Source organism: Panthera onca, chromosome D2 (assembly GCF_046562875.1).
Source record: "Panthera onca isolate mPanOnc1 chromosome D2, mPanOnc1 haplotype 2, whole genome shotgun sequence".
NCBI lineage: Eukaryota > Metazoa > Chordata > Mammalia > Carnivora > Felidae > Panthera > Panthera onca.
Window position 1 is genome coordinate 14,210,404 of NC_138349.1, and position 15,771 is coordinate 14,226,174.

The window sequence follows — 15,771 nt, forward strand, 5'->3', positions numbered from 1 at the left end:
TCAGTAGAGAAAATACATGAAGCCAATAGCCGTTTTTAAAAAAAAATGATTATCATTAAAGTTGATAAATCTCTATCCAGGTTAACCAACAAAAAAAGAGAGCAGATACAAATTACTATGTCAGCAATGAAAGAGGGGCCCTCATTACTGATCCCATGAACATTAAAGGATACTTAAGTAGTGCATATTTGGAAGTTACCAAGAGAGTAAATCTTAAAAGTTCTCATCACACACAAAAAACTTTCTGGTAACTTTGTATGGTGCTGGGTGGGAACTAGACTGCTGTGATTTCACAGTATGTACAAATATTAAATCATATTGTACATCTGAAACTAATATAATGTTATATGTCAATTATATCTCAAAAAAAAGTATACTTAAGGACTATTTTGAACAATTCCATGCCCACCAATTTAATAACTTGGATGAAATATACCACTTCCACGAAAGCTATAATCCATCAGAAGTCACACAAGGAGAAATAGATATTGAACACACCTATATCTATTAAAGAAACATTCATTTATATTTAGCTACATATTTTTACTCTTATGATTCTTTTCATTTCTTCCTGCGCTTTTTGGTTCCATCTGGGATCATTTTCCTTGTGCCTATCGAACTCTTACTAGAAGTACGTGTGCACATGTCCTGGAAACAATTCTAATAATTTTTACGTCAGCAAAGAACTTCAACCTTTTACGAGATAGCAAGCAAGCAAAACTCCATAGATACCAATAGTAGACAAGATTTAATGGATCACAGTGAGGCAGTTTATTACTTACAACACAGCAAACATTAGGAACATCAGTGTGGTACCACTTTTCCCCATATAATAGCAGATCTTGGTCTCCAATGTTATCACAGTTTGGCCAGAATCTGCTGTTCTCACAGGTATGGATTTCTATAGCTAGCATAAATGTCAAAGGCTTTTAGACACCGGTGGCAGCCACAGGCTTGTACTTGAGCCCTGATGTAGTCTATGTGCCAGGAACAGGCAGATACTCAGCTTTAGAAATTCAAGTCAAGTGCCGGCAGGTGCCATCATCTTTGTAGGCCATCTAGGCTTCATTGTCTTACAAATGGAGGCCTGTATATTGAGCCCATTGGGTTATTTTGGTAAGATTGCTGTGCCTAATCTCATGACAAATGCAAGAATGATGCTAGCCACCTGGGCTCTATTGTCCTGACTGGCCACATTATTTTATTTAGTTTTGTCTGGGTGTGGATTCTTATGGAGACCCATAGGTATCCAAGTGAATTCAGGTGGCAGTAATCCACTGTAAGCCTTTATCTCCTGTTAGACTTTTCGCTGGCCACACGGGGCTGTTGTGTTGAGGTACCGCATCTCTCAAAACTCCTGTTGCCTTTACATCCTTAATCAAGCCTTTGCTTTCTTTTTCCTTTTCTTGAAGTCTCTCTGTCTCTTTTTTTAGCATAGCATGGGAGGGAGCTGGAAGTGTGGTTGTTGGTCCTTTGAGCACTGGCTCCACTGTCACTCCTCGAGTGGCTCTCCCTGTTTGAGAAAATGCCCTTTGGACTTTATGAGAATTCACAGTGCAATCATGTAAAGTGTCACTACTAATGCTATGTTTAGCAGTGGGAGCAACAACATTGGTAGACAGCAGAGTTCTGACCAGCCTTACCTGGGTGCTTAAAGTTATTTCCCCTTGCCCATTTACTGTTTCCATATCTGGCCACTGGAATGCATGAACCTCACCCTTCAAGAGAGGCAGGTAATATAGTCATAAACAACCGTAAAAGTTCATATTGTCTCCCCCCATCCCATTGTTCTCTCATTGGAGCCCAAGACGTTCATTTCTCTCTAGGATGGAAAGATCTTGACCTCACCCATGTCTCCTCTGATCATTAGAGGCTATTGAATCCGAACATAGGGATGCAGGGGCAGGTTCAGAAGATGTTTAAGGAGTAATTTGTTCAAACATAGCCTCCTAGTTTCTTAGTTCCTGCAGTAGAGAGAGATGGAGCTCCATGGAAGACACTAGTGCTAGAGGGGCACCTTTCAACCGGGACAGGTGTCAGCACGGGCCTCCCGTAGCTTGAGATCTGGCTTGAATTTCTTCAGAGCTTACCCCATTAATCTCTTCTGTGGGAACTCTTGTTTTATCAGCTCTGTACATAGGTGAGGCCCTTTGGAGAGGTTTATTAGTCCTGTTCTTGGTTTTGTCTCAGACCGAAGAGACTCCAGCTGGATTAGGGGCTGTCTATCTTTATCCTGGGCATCTTTTGGTCCCAAATCATCACAGCCTCCTGTGTAAGCTTCAGGGTACTAACAACAAAGTTAGTGGACTCTTCCGCCCTGGGAGCCAGGTCCTAAAAATTTATCAGCCATCCTCTGGATAAGTGGTTTATCACTGAGCCCATAATTATGTCCCCCCTAGTCTGGAGAAGCTCCAGCCCTCACACTCTGACTAGCTTCTTCCATGGGAAGTCTCTCTGCATTGGCTTGATGTTAGTGGTTAATGTAGTCGTTGACAAAGGAATGCAAAAGGTCACATATGCAACAGCCCAGTTGTCTCACTCCCGTGTCACACAAATGCACCAGCCAATCTTTAACGGCTCCCTAGTGTGCTGATCAAAGTGGTCCCAGATTTCCCTCTCTTCCTTCTCACTGTGGTTCCGCTCTCTGTGCTCTGGACAGGGACATGTTAACCACCAAGAATGTCTTAACGTGGTTGCTAGAACAGGTTACAAGTGTGCTTCCCTCTGTGATGGGTGCCCCGGATACTCTTCTAGTTTCCTGTCCTGTAGGAGAGCAAGAAACAATCATGGCACCATTTGGGCAGCTCGTTTCCATCATATTTTCCACTGCTCAGCCTCTTCTGTTGACTCAGTTCATATATATTTACAGTGAGACACCCCTTTTTCATCTCTTTACCCACCACTTGGTTGAGAATATTTGCTTCTGGTTTCCAAAGAGGCTCCTCATATCCCTCAACCAAGACCATGGGATTCTTGTTTTTTCTCTTCCCCAAAGTCATTGTCTATCTTGATACCCTACTGGCTACTCTCATTTTGTCAAGGAAGAGCTTCAAACCTGTCTCAACATTCTCATGCCAAAAATACGTGACAAGATTCAGTGGATTCAAGAAAGATGGTTTATTTCTCATAGCAAAGTGAACGGCAGGATTATGAGCATGGCAGCTCTGCTTTCCCTTCCCTCAAGTCATCTGAGGCAACTCAGTGGATCCAGACGGTGGTTACACAGGCAGTGGGTGGTGCAGTTGAAGAACCACAGGCCAAAGGCTCAACATCTTTTGTGGTAAGCAAGCAGCAAGCCAGTCCCCATCTCCTAGGAAGTGATCAGTTACCTGGTAGACATGCTGTGGTCATGTGATCTACTTAATTGCTTATGTGCGTAGCTACAAAAATAGTGCGGGACCAGATGATGGTTAGATTTTGCAGTTTGGCATACAAAGCAAGGATGTGCTGAGATATGCAGGACCCACGGCAGAGTGCTTCTCCCAACATTTTGTTTGTCTGAAAATATCCGTATTTTAACTTTGGCTTTGAGGAGTATTTGTACTGGGTATAGAATTCCAAGATGGCACTGAACTTTCTTTCAGCACTTGAAAAATGTCATTTCATACTCTTCTGGCTTCCATTGTTTCAGTTAAGAATTTTTTTTAATGTTTATTTTTGAGAGAGAGCAAGTGGAGGAGGGGCAGAGAGGTAGGGGGACAGAAGGTAAGGGGACAGAAGATCTGAAGTGCGCTCCGTGCTGACAGCAGAGATGCCGTATGAGTGGGGCTCAAACTCAGGAACCTTGAGATCATGACCTGAGCTGAAGTCGGACGCTTAACCGACTGAGCCACCCAGGCGCCCCTGGTTAAGAGTTTTTGAGACCTTCAGCAGTTGCTCTCTGCCCTGCAAATTCATAGCTTTTTGCCCTGTGCCCAGATACAGCAGGTGCCTCATAGGGGAAAAAAAAAAAAAGTCTGCAAAACATCAGTTGGCTTCTTCACAGTTCTCTCCTCTCTGGAATTTCAGTCCCTCAGTCCTTGCTTCTAATTTTTGCCCTTTTAGACCCTGGGATTGTAATGGCTTTTGACTGTTGCAAGTCCCAGGATGATTCCTTGTCCTTCATTGGTTTCCTAAACTCTGCCTAAATTTTGTAAATAGTCTTTCATTAAACTTTATTCAGTTACTCTTTTTACATGTGACATCTATTTCCTGCTGGGACATTTATAAAACAGGTTTCCTTAACGTGGAATTTCTGGCATCTTTAAAAAAAATTTTTTTTTTTAATATTTTTTTAACGTTTATTTTTGAGACAGAGGCAGAGCATGAACGGGGGAGGGTCAGAGAGAGAGGGAGACACAGAATCGGAAGCAGGCTCCAGGCTCTGGGCCATCATCAGCCCAGAGCCCGACACGGGGCTCGAACTTACAGACCGTGAGATCGTGACCTGAGCTGAAGTCGGACGCTTAACCGACTGAGCCACCCAGGCGCCCCAGAAAAAAAAATTTTTTTTTAAATGTTTATTTTTGAGAGAGAGCGAGAGCGAGAGCCAGTGCAGGGGAGGAGCAGAGTGAGAGGGAGACAGAGAATCCCAAGCAGGCTCCTCATGGGCAGCGCAGAGCCTGACATGGAGCTCGAACTCATGAACCGTGAGATCATGACCTGAGCCAAAATCAAGAGTTGGATGCTTAACCAACTGAGCCACCCATGCACCCCTCTGGTGTGTTTTAATATACCCATCTGTCTTATGAGTTTTCCAGAGGAGTCTTAGAGCACTGTGTTTCTGAGAATCTTATCTTTAGAAATAGTATTACATGAATGTGGACCTAAAGGGCCGGAAGGCTTCTTGGAGTCTGTAAACAAAGCTCAGTAAAAGGCTCCCAACCTGGTTAATGAGGGGCCTGATGCCTACCTTTTTACCTTTCTTGTCAGTTTTCCCTACAGATGTGTTGCTTTAGTTAGAAGTCAAAGTATAGACTAGTGGTTAAGAACACAGACCTTGAGGGTGCCTGGGTGCCTCAGTCTGTTGAGTGTCCCACTTTGGCTCGGGTCCTGATCTCATGGTTCCTGGGTTTGAACCCTGCACCGGGCTCTGTGCTGACAGCTCAGAGTCTGGAGCCTGCATCAGATTCTGTGTCTCCCTGTCTCTCTGCCCCTTCCCCACTCGTGTTCTGTGTCTCTGTCTCTCAAAAATAAATAAATGTTAAAAATAAAAAAGAACACAGACTTTGGAAGCAGACTGAACTAAATTCAGGTCTTTGCTCTGGAATTACATAGTCTTTTTGAGCTTGTTTCCTCATCTGTAATATCGATATATACTTGCCTATCTCATACGTATTTCAGAGAGTTTAGAGGAAATAATTCATTTCATTCATGGGACATAGTAGGTACTCAGTAAATCTCTCTCTTTCTTCCTGCTTTGTTTCCTTCTAGTGCTGACCGAACTGAAGTCATATAAGGAAGATGTACTTAATAAGTTCTTTTCTGCCTTCTCAAGTAGAACTCTAAAAGAAAAAATTGACGATAAAATTGTTGACCTTTATATTTTAAAGCTCCATTTTATGTTTAGAAATTTACTCTTAAAATTCTGGCTTTTGGTTTATATTATAAACTATACTTCCACATACAACTTTTATACAACATGTACTTTTATTTAGTTAAAGGCAAACACCTATGGTGTCAATACTATTACAGCATAGTTAGTTTTTTTTTTTTTTTTAAGTATTTTAAGTTTAGGGAGAAAATGATTTGGGCCTTAATTCTTTTGCAATTTGTTCTTTTCTCTTTTCGGGCATGTAGGAGATAGGGATCAAAATAAAACACACCTGATAGTTCCTCCAACGTGGAGCTTTGTCTATCTAAATCTGAATTTTCAAGATTTCCATGATTGCCCCAAGTATCTAGTTATCCTTTCTCCCGAGGGCAAACTTGCTAGAGAAAAGCCCATTTTCCTTAAGTACCAAGGTAGAGTTGTTCACGCACATGCACCACTGACAAAGTCAGAGCTTCCATAACATTCTAAGTGTTCCCATCTTGGCCCCACTGTCTTCTGTTCAAATGCAAACTCTTTAGAATCTAAGTTCCTTCAATATCTCTTTCTGATCAGTTACTGGGAAAATCTGATGTACAACCACACTTTCTGCTCCGGGAAAATCTTTATGAAACTCATGACTGACTTTGCCAATTAAGGAAAGTTATTCCTAGAGGCGAGGCGTTTTTATCTTTGTAACTGTACATTCCTTCTTCAATTATGAGGGCTTTTGTGCTGTAGGTGCTTAAAAATCTCATGAAAAAATAAAATGAGAGGCACTGAAGTATGAATATACCAATGAAAGCACTTAGAACTTCCTTCCACTAAAACACACGCACTTTAGTCAGCATACTAAACACAACACCAATGAAATTTTATACATCTTAAGTGAATAATAATGGATACCATGCAGTGCAGTTACTTTCCATTTACCACCTTTTTTTCCAGAACTTGTAAATCAATTTCACTCTAAAGCAGATAGCATGCAGTCGCAAACTTCTATATGGTCTTGGACAAATTAGCAGGAGGCATTTTTTCCTCCTGATCTCTTTGCACAAGTGAAATGTTCTTCAGATTTTATACATCATAATTAATGCTGCCAACTTTGAGTCAGAGATTCAGAATTACTTTGGATGCTTGGAATGATAAAAGTCTTTTGGTGACTCTTCTTTATCCGCAGTAATTTGTCACCTTATATGAAATTCTGATATGCATATATTTATTTGTGCACATTGTTTTTGGGGGCAAGCTTGAGCATTTCTGTCCCAGTGTATTGCAACTTGTGTTGTATTCTCAGTGGGTGGATATGGGAATGGAACAGAGAGAGAAGCAAATGATGGAGGAGGCATGGAGGGCTTTCCAGTGAATTCCTAGGAAAGGTGGAGAAAGTTGAAACAAAGAAAACTCGGGCCTTAGACCAGCCGTCTAACGGAAAGATCTGAGGACATAACTATATTGCAAATCACCTCCCTTCTTTATACCCCTGCTGTCACTAAATTAGACAGCCATAATTTCCCCTCAGACCTGGTTTCTCTTCCTTCTTCTTGGCTCATTCAATCTGTTTTCATGTAATGCCCAAAGTTATCTTTCTTTTTTTAATGTTTATTTTTGAGAGAGACAGAGAGAAAGAGAGAGAGCAGGAAAGGGGCAGAGAGAGAGGGAGATATAGAATCTGAAGCGGGCTCCAGGCTCCAAGCTGTCAGTATAGAGCCTGACGTGGGGCTCAAACTCACAGACTGCAAAAATCATGACCTGACCAAAGTTATCTTTCTAAAATACAAATCATCCTGTCAGCCTCTTGATTCAGATCCTTCAGTCCTTCAACGTTTCTCCATTGGTCTCAGGAATAAGTCTTTTTGACATGACTTAACAGAGGCTTCTTGTTCTGGCCCCCTGCCTACCTTATCTCCAGCTACTCCCCTCACATGATTGTTCTGGTAGTACTAATGTTGTTTTGTCATATGTGCATTCAGTTCTTCCTTTGAGCCATTCTTTTCTGTTCTGATTAATTTTAATCCTTCCTTCAGGTCCCAGTTGAGCCATTACTACCTTGTGTTTTCCCCAACCATTCCCCACCAATTCCTTTCTAGATCCCCTTTTAATGTGACTTCCCTAGAACACTCCTATCACAGTGCACATCATAGTGTGTGATAATTGCCTCTAATGATTAGTGTGTGTCCCCCTTAGATTGGGAATCCCGCGAAGCCCCAGGCCATGCCTGTCTTGGTCACTGTCACATCTTCGATGCCCAGCAGAATGCCTGGCATGAAGAAGAGGCACAGAATTTATTTGGCTCGTTGAGTCTGAATCCTAGGGAGCCTCTAGGTGGCTGGAGAAACTGACTCAGGATACAGAGAATCTGCAACGAAGCAAAGCAGATTTCTAAATATTGTGTTGAAACTCTGAGGAAAGGAGATACTAGAACATTTCTACCGATCAGGGAAAAGGAAAGTGGAAAATAACACAACAGTTTCCATTTCTACTAATTTAAGATGTATGAAATCCAGTTAATCATGTCTTATATTGTTTTATTTTAGAAACTACAAATGGGTCTTTTCTTTCCATGAGACCTTAATTTTTTCAACCCCCAACTCCCCGGAGGTGTTGCGGAACTGAACCCCGGCGGGGGGCTTCTGTATCTCTTAATTCCTCGGGTTGAGAGCTTTAGCTTTGGCCAGGATGACTCCGGGCTCTGGTAGCGTCGTCTGCCCATCCTCCCTGCAGACACGGGAGGGCAGTGCAAAAGCAGGTTTCTTTTCCCTGGACTCCTTCATCTCTCCCAAGGTGTCACAAAACCTCCCACTCCCGCCTCACCAGCTGTAACATTTCCTGTTCCTAGTGTCAGTTCCCTATTCTTTTAAGTATCCCCAGTAGAAATGGGATATGTTACAGAAACGAAATTGAAATCCTTCTAGTTCCCCAGAACACTACAGAAAAACATTTACACATACCAAAACTGTGCAAGGGGGGAACTATGATGTGTGGTGGTATCACTGAAATGCAGTAATTCTCAACCTTTGGGGAGTTACAGGTCCTTTGAGAATCTGATGAAAGTTAAGGATCCTTTCCCCAGAGAGATGTACATACGCCCTCACAATCTTGCATACAATTTCAGAGCATTCAGGAACACGTTAAGGATCTCTCCTGGAATGTTTACTGAGGAACTCTACCAAGATTTGGGTACTGGGGAACGAGAAGTATGAGAGATGCTCCCACCTCTGAATTTGTTATTAAAAATGAAACAAGTTTCCAGAACGTGCACCCCATCACAGAGTTTGATTACATGCTTTGACATGTACTTTATTAATTTATGACACTAAGTCAGCACATAGGCTATTAGAGATTGCAAGATAGGATCTTTCAGTATTTGCTGAGAGTGCTTTGAGGTCATTAGCTTTCTAATGAAAATATGTGGATGTACAGTTAGAAAAATGAGAAGTAGCTGAAGTTAGCTAAAAGGGGGCACACCATGGACTTTAAACCGATATTTCCAAAGTGCCATGACCATCTTTTTGAAATATAGCACTACACCCCCCCCACCCCCCAAATTTTGTGTGCAGCCTTCTCCCTTCCCCCCAACCCCCGAATTCTGATAGCATCTGCTGTGACTGGAGCGATCTTGGGCTGTGGGCAGCTGGAGTTCTATCTGTAGGAAGCTCAGGAGAGGGACAGGGCCTATGGGCTACCAGTGCTAATGACTGCCCCAGGGGCCATGACTCGGTAAAGAAGCCACACGTTAAACTGGCAGGGGCAGAGTGGATCTCCCGGTGTTCACCTGAAAGACACAGGATTGGGGGGCACACATTAGGGCCTGAGAGGATTTACTGAGTCATCTTCCAGCCAGTGGCCTCCAGAGGCCACATTAGGCTCCTGGGGAAGGGAGCTAACATTTAAATGGAGCCGCGGCACTACTGAGACCTTGAACCTGCTGTTGGTAGGCTCTGCGTGTAAGGGTAACAATGAATGAGAGGCACCAGCGGGACTGCTTTCCTTCTCCTTACCTGCCATTTCTCTCCTCCCCTCTAGTCTGCGTGGCCAATTCTCTCCTCCCCTCTAATCCACGTGGCATCACAGAAATACACTTGAATGTGGTAGCCGAAAGGCTCAGGGCAAGTTAATCTAGCTGTTCAGCTTCTCGTCTATATGATGGAGACAATAATAATATATACGTCATAAGGTTATTGTAAAATTAAGTGAAATAATGCATGTAAGTAAGGGATTTAGTACAGCGCTAATTGCCTAGGAAATATTATAAATGGTCACCATTTTTATAGTTATTTGGGCATTTATGTTTCCCTATCAGGCTGATGACAAACTTCCAAATGTCAGGATGCATCCTATTTTTTACCACAGAGCTTACATAAAATAGGCTTTTAGAAGTATTTTTGAATGAATAAATAAATAACTGCATTAGTGACTGAGGGAATGAGTGGAGATGGGTTGAAAAATCGATGTTTTGAATAAACTTGGATAGGTGTCCCAGGGCTTTTGTGTGTGTGTGTGTGTGTGTGTGTGTGTGTGTGTGCATACATATGTATATAAAATATGTACGTATATGTATGCTAGACTCTCTGAGTAGACTGTTGTTCCCTTTGACTTTGCCCGGCCACTGACTATTTCTTGCCTTTTAGCTATCACCTTAGCACAAGCTTTTAGAAAGACCTTCCATCTGGGGCACCTGGGTGGCTCAGTCATTTAAGCACCTGACTCTTGATTTCAGCTCAGGTCATGATCTCATGGCGCGTGGGATCGAGTCCCGAGCTGGGCTCTGCACTGATAGTGAAGAGCCTGCTTGGGATTCTCTCTCCCTCTCTCTCTGCCTCTCCCCTGCATTTTCTCTCTCTCTCTCTCTCTCTCTCAAAATAAATAAACATTAAAAAAAAATGCCTTCTGTAATTACCCTTATCCAAATGAGCATCCTTGCCCCTGGCCCCACTTGTTATATTTTCTATCACTACCCTCTGTTTAGATCACTTATAATTATGTGATTTATATATTATAAAGTTTGTAACTATATAGCTATTTGGTTTTGTAACCTTGTTTATTTCTCACTACATAATAAGCTCTGTTGCCACAGAGAACTGTTTTCTTCATGACTCCATGGAGAGGCAACACAGTCTAATGGGTAGAGCTAGGGATTTGAACCCATGCAGTCTGACTCCAGGGACTGCCTGCTTCCAAACCCTGGCTCCACCATTTATTAGCTGTGTGACCTAAGATGAGGTACTTAACTTCTCATCTTCGTTTTCTCATTTTCTAATAGGGTAAATAATAGTACCTTCCTCCCTGTTACTGCCCTTCCATCCCGGGCAACTGGGTTTTCTGCCCTGGGCCGTGTGTTTTAGAGGATGCTGCTCCAACACCACTGTGGCTAGATCCCACTCCTCATGCAAGCAGTCCCTAGGGCCAAGGGAACATGCCCGTACCTGCCTCTTTTAGACCACACTTCCGGTACCTGAGATCCCGGGACTCCCCTACCCAGATGACTCCAAGCAAGCTTCCAGAGCCCTGTGGAGTCTTCCCCCCATGTCCCCAGTGTGCACACCCAGAAACCTTATGGTAACTGAAGATCTGCTATTTGCAGAATGGGAAGGTGGACACAGTTTAGATGTTTTGTCTGAGATGTCCACACCCATTGATCCAAGGCTCGTTTTGTGGTACAAGATATGTTGCAGGTGGGAAAAGAAGGGAGGTAGGCTAGGGTCCTTTATTTTATTCTTGCTTTTAATCTGGCAGACGCTAGAGACAGGCCACTACCTCCTAGATTGTTGTGAGGATTAAATGAGATATTACATGTAAAGCCTTTAGAAAATGCTTGATATACTGTATAGTGCTCAATAAATATTAGCTATTTATTACATATCCAGTTAACTTAGCACAGGGTCTAGTGCATCGTAGGTGTTTAGTCATTTTTTGAATGAATGAATAGATGAATGATTGCTTGAACTTTTAGCTCATTAATTGGGGCCCATCTTGGTTCTGTTGCTAGGTAAAATCATCTGTGTATTTGAACGAAAGATTTCTTTCTTTGTTGTAGTCCTTGTTGGCTGAAAGTAAGAAATACTGGCTTGATATTCACAGTTAAGCATGAATAGCGAACTTCCTATCAGGAAAAAGGTCTTAGATGTTGATTTCACAGAATGACAGTGTTCAGAAAGGGTCTGTATCTTATTTAAGCGAATAAATTATTTTTCAAGAAATACCATAAGGGATTTGAATTTATGTACTGTTAGATGCTCCCTGCTAGCCCAAATACATTTGCAGTGACATATACAATGGCAGGATTTACAACAGGCTTCTAAGCTTCAAGACAACTTTAATAGTTTTCTGGCAGCACAGAGGACCCTTATCATAAGCAGAGTAAGTGGGCTGCCTGTTAATATCATTGGAAGCCCCCAAAGCCCACTTCTGATGGCTGATCAGGGGCCATCAACCTCATGATTTAAATTCTTCTTTGGTTCATCAACAAATGTGAAAGGATCGTGGATATTAGTGACATACAGAGCAGTGGTCAGTCTCCCCTCTATTGCTTATCAGCTGTGTGATCTTAGGCCAATTTCTGAATTTCACTTTGCTCCAGTTTCCTCATCTGTATCAAGAGCTAACAGTAACACTGAGATGGGTTGTTGCACAATCCCGTCAGAGAACCCGGCGGAGTGCCTGGCTGACAGTAGATCTCATTCCCTTCCCCACTAATTACCATGTATAGGGCCATGAAACAGAGAGTATATCCTGAGTTAAGCTTGTTTTGACAATATAGTTATACAGGAGGTACTACTGAACATACACTTACAAATCTGATGAATAACGTAGCTACCAATGCAAAGTATATGAGCAAACTTCATAATAACTGATAGCAGGAGAACATAGCAAATTACTCTTAAAAGATAATGCAAACATTCATTTTGCTTAAGTCTTCTAAAATGCCATTTGATTAAATCATATTTTTGTTCATATTAAGAACAAAATTGGTGTTTTATCATTAAAGAAGGTAGAAAAAAAATAAATGTTTTAAAAATAAAGCACAAGTCTATTTTAGTTCTAATTTCTCCAAAACATTCTTTTGGAAATGAAAAAAAAAATCACTAAGTCTATTTTGTATCCTTATTAAACCAACATCGGGGCTCCAGGGTGGTTCAGCCAGTTAAGCATCCAACTCTTGATTTCAGCTCACGGTTGTAGAATCTAGCCCCATGTCAGGCTCTGCACTGGGTGTGACGCCTGCTTGGGGTTCCCTCTCCCTCTCTTCTCTTCCCCACTTCTGCTCATGCACATGCACTCTCTCTCTCTCTCTCTCTCTCTCAAAATAAATAAATAAACATTAAAAAATTTTTAAAAACCCAACATCTATGGAACTGCTTTAGAGCCCTTTTGCCACTGGTTGGTAAAGATTGTACACTCTTCTCTTCTGGGCTTACTGTCCCCTAAATAGCATTCTCCCTCACTTTATCTGCACTGAAGGCTGCTCTTGGGAAAAGGGAACTATCTGATACCCAATTTCCATAAGTCTGGAATAGTGAGCAGCCAAGATGGAAGTTCTACTCCCAGACTGATCTTTTGCATCTGCTCAGGGTGGTGCCCTGGGTGGGAGGTGACTTCAAGGACCTGAGCCTCTGATTTCTCCACAAAAGAGAATCTGGGTCTCATTTGCTTACCAGAATGTGGAGACTTCCTTTTTACCATGAGATAACTTGGAAATACAAATGCCTTTTTAGGGAACTAAAACTTGTGGTAAAAAATGAAATAACTGAACTTAGTTACATTCTTGACCGTAACTTGGTGGGGGAAAAGAGACTAGAGAGCATGATGTGAAAGGCCTATGGAGGAGGAGAAAAGCCTGGGGCAAGAGCCCGTCAGGAGCTCAACAGGAAATCTCCACTGGCTCTAGTTTTAGGTTTTTTTTTTTCCCCCCAAGTTGATTGATTATTTATTTATTTATTTATTTATTTATTTTTAATTTATTTGTTTTTAAATTTATATCCTAGTTAGTTAGCATATAGTGCTGTAATGAAAACAGGAGTAGATTCCGGTGTTTCCTCCCCTATGTATAACACCTAGTGCTCATCCCAACAAGTTATCTTCCTTAATGTCTCTTACCCATTTAGCCCATCCTCTCTCCCACAACCCCTCCAGCAACCCTGTTTGTTCTCTGTAATTAAGGGTCTCTTATGTTTTGTGCCCCTCCTTGTTTTTATATTATTTTTGCTTCCCTTCCCTTCTGTTCATCTGTTTTGTATATTAAATTCCACATATGAGTGAAGTCATGTGGTATTTGTCTTTCTCTGACTAATTTCACTTAGCAGAATGCCTTCCAGTTCCATCCACGTAGTTGCAAATGGCAAGATTTCATTCATTTTGATCGCTGAGTAACTGTTGATGGACATTTGGGCTCTTTCCATACTTTGGCTATTGTTGATAGCACTGCTATAAACATTGGGGTGCATGTGCCCCTTTGAAACCACACACCTGTATCCCTTGGATAACTACCTGGTACAATTGCTGTGTCATAGGGTAATTCTATTTTTAATTTTTTGAGCAACCTCCATACAGTTTTCCATTCCACTGGCTGTAATTTTAAACTAGAATCTGAAATTTTGAAATTCTTTAGTGCTGGCAATGGGCTTTTCATTTAAACAAGAAAAAAAAAACCCACACACCAGAATAAACACACAAAATGGACCTTATATATCCACTTAGTGCTGGTTTGCAGCCATTTAATGAACATGCATGGTATTGACTTCAGGGTCCATTATGGACATCAACGCTGCCTGTATTTGTGTGTGTGGGGGGGGGTTTGTGTGTGTGTGTGTGTGTGTGTGTGTGTGTGTGGTTTTTTTTTGACAGTCTGATTTTCAAGACTTTCTCATAGCTTTTAGTAGTATTTTTTGGACTTCTCTTCATTAAGGATTTTAAAAGCAAAGGTCTTTGCTTACATTGAAAGTGCTACTTTTCCTAGCATCAGAGTTCCTTGCTAATGGCTTTCTGAATACCATTTTCATTATTTAATTTTTATAGAACTCTACTTCCTTTATTATTACATTTGCCTTTGTAATATGCACAATCTGTTGGCTACATATTGCTAGGTTTTAAATATTTTTCCTGTTTACCATTAATAAAAAACAGTTGCTGATTCATCTGCCTTGCAGAATAAATCACTAACCTCATCCGTGCACAACAGAAAAATGGCAGGTATATCTTCTGATCATCCTCCCTAGCTATTTTGCTCTGATCTCTCTCTTTTCCTCTACACTAGTGAAGATACAATGTCCTCTGGTTATGGAGAGGAAATAAACATAAGGCTAAGGTTATTTGGATTTTATAAATGTAATAGTAATCAATAGTAATCCCAGGGCGCCTGGGTGGCTCAGTCGGTTGAGCATCTGACTTCAACTCAGGTCATGATCTCGAGGTTCGAAAGTTCGAACGCCATGTCTGGCTCTGTGCTGGCAGCTCAGAGGCTGGAGCCTGCTTCAGATTCTGTGTCTCCCTCTTCTGCTCTCTCTCTCAAAAATAAATAAACATTAAAATTTTTTTTTAATGTAATAGTAATCCTTTGCCTAGTTAATAACAGGAGTGTATATAACACTTGACACTTTACCAAAGGACTTCACGTATGTTGTTTTATTGGACTCCTGAAGGGTTGTTCTAATTATTATCCCATTTGATAAATGTGACCTGCCCGAGTTCATGATTAATGAGTGACTGAGGCCACCCCTTCTTTCTTTTAATCAGGCTCATCTTAACGAAAATCTTAACCATCTTAACCAAAATCCCTTTTCCAGTCCCACAGGCTTTTGGCTACAAACCTTTTCTCTTGCCCTTCAGGGCTGTGGCCACTCGAGAGTGGGTTGTACCCTGTTGCCCATTTCCTCATGTTGAATTCATTCTTCAGTTCTCTGAAATCCAAGGTTGGTGTCCACCACCGTACTGGACCGACTTACTAAGAGTAAGAGTCACAGTACCGTCTGGTTGTTACATGCCGTGAATATATTTTTTTTAATTTTTTTAAGTTTATTTATTTACATTGCCATGAGTCTTTAAAAATTTTTTTGTTTAAGTTTATTTATTTATTTATTTATTTAGAGACAATGAGAGAGAGAGCATGAGTGAGTGAGAGGAAGAGAGAGAGAAAGAGAGAGACAGAGAGAGAGAGAGAGAGAGAGAGAATCCCAAGCAGGCTCTACACGGGAAGCATGAAGCCCAATGTGGGGCTTGAACTCACAAACCACAAGATCATGACCTAAGCTGAAACCAAGAGTGGG

The 15,771-nt window shown here is 41.6% G+C and overlaps 1 long non-coding RNA gene across 1 annotated transcript in view; it reads right to left on the bottom strand.

Moving 5' to 3' along the window:
• Positions 1-7,903: 7,903 nt before the first annotated feature.
• The window catches only part of LOC132684861 (uncharacterized), a 44,740-nt gene continuing 36,872 nt past the window's right edge, over positions 7,904-15,771 (bottom strand). The window contains exons 2-3 of the long non-coding RNA XR_009612830.2: positions 9,511-9,648; positions 7,904-9,284 (exon numbers count right to left, since the gene is read on the bottom strand). This is a non-coding gene — a long non-coding RNA (uncharacterized LOC132684861). The remainder of the gene's footprint in view (positions 9,285-9,510; positions 9,649-15,771) is intronic.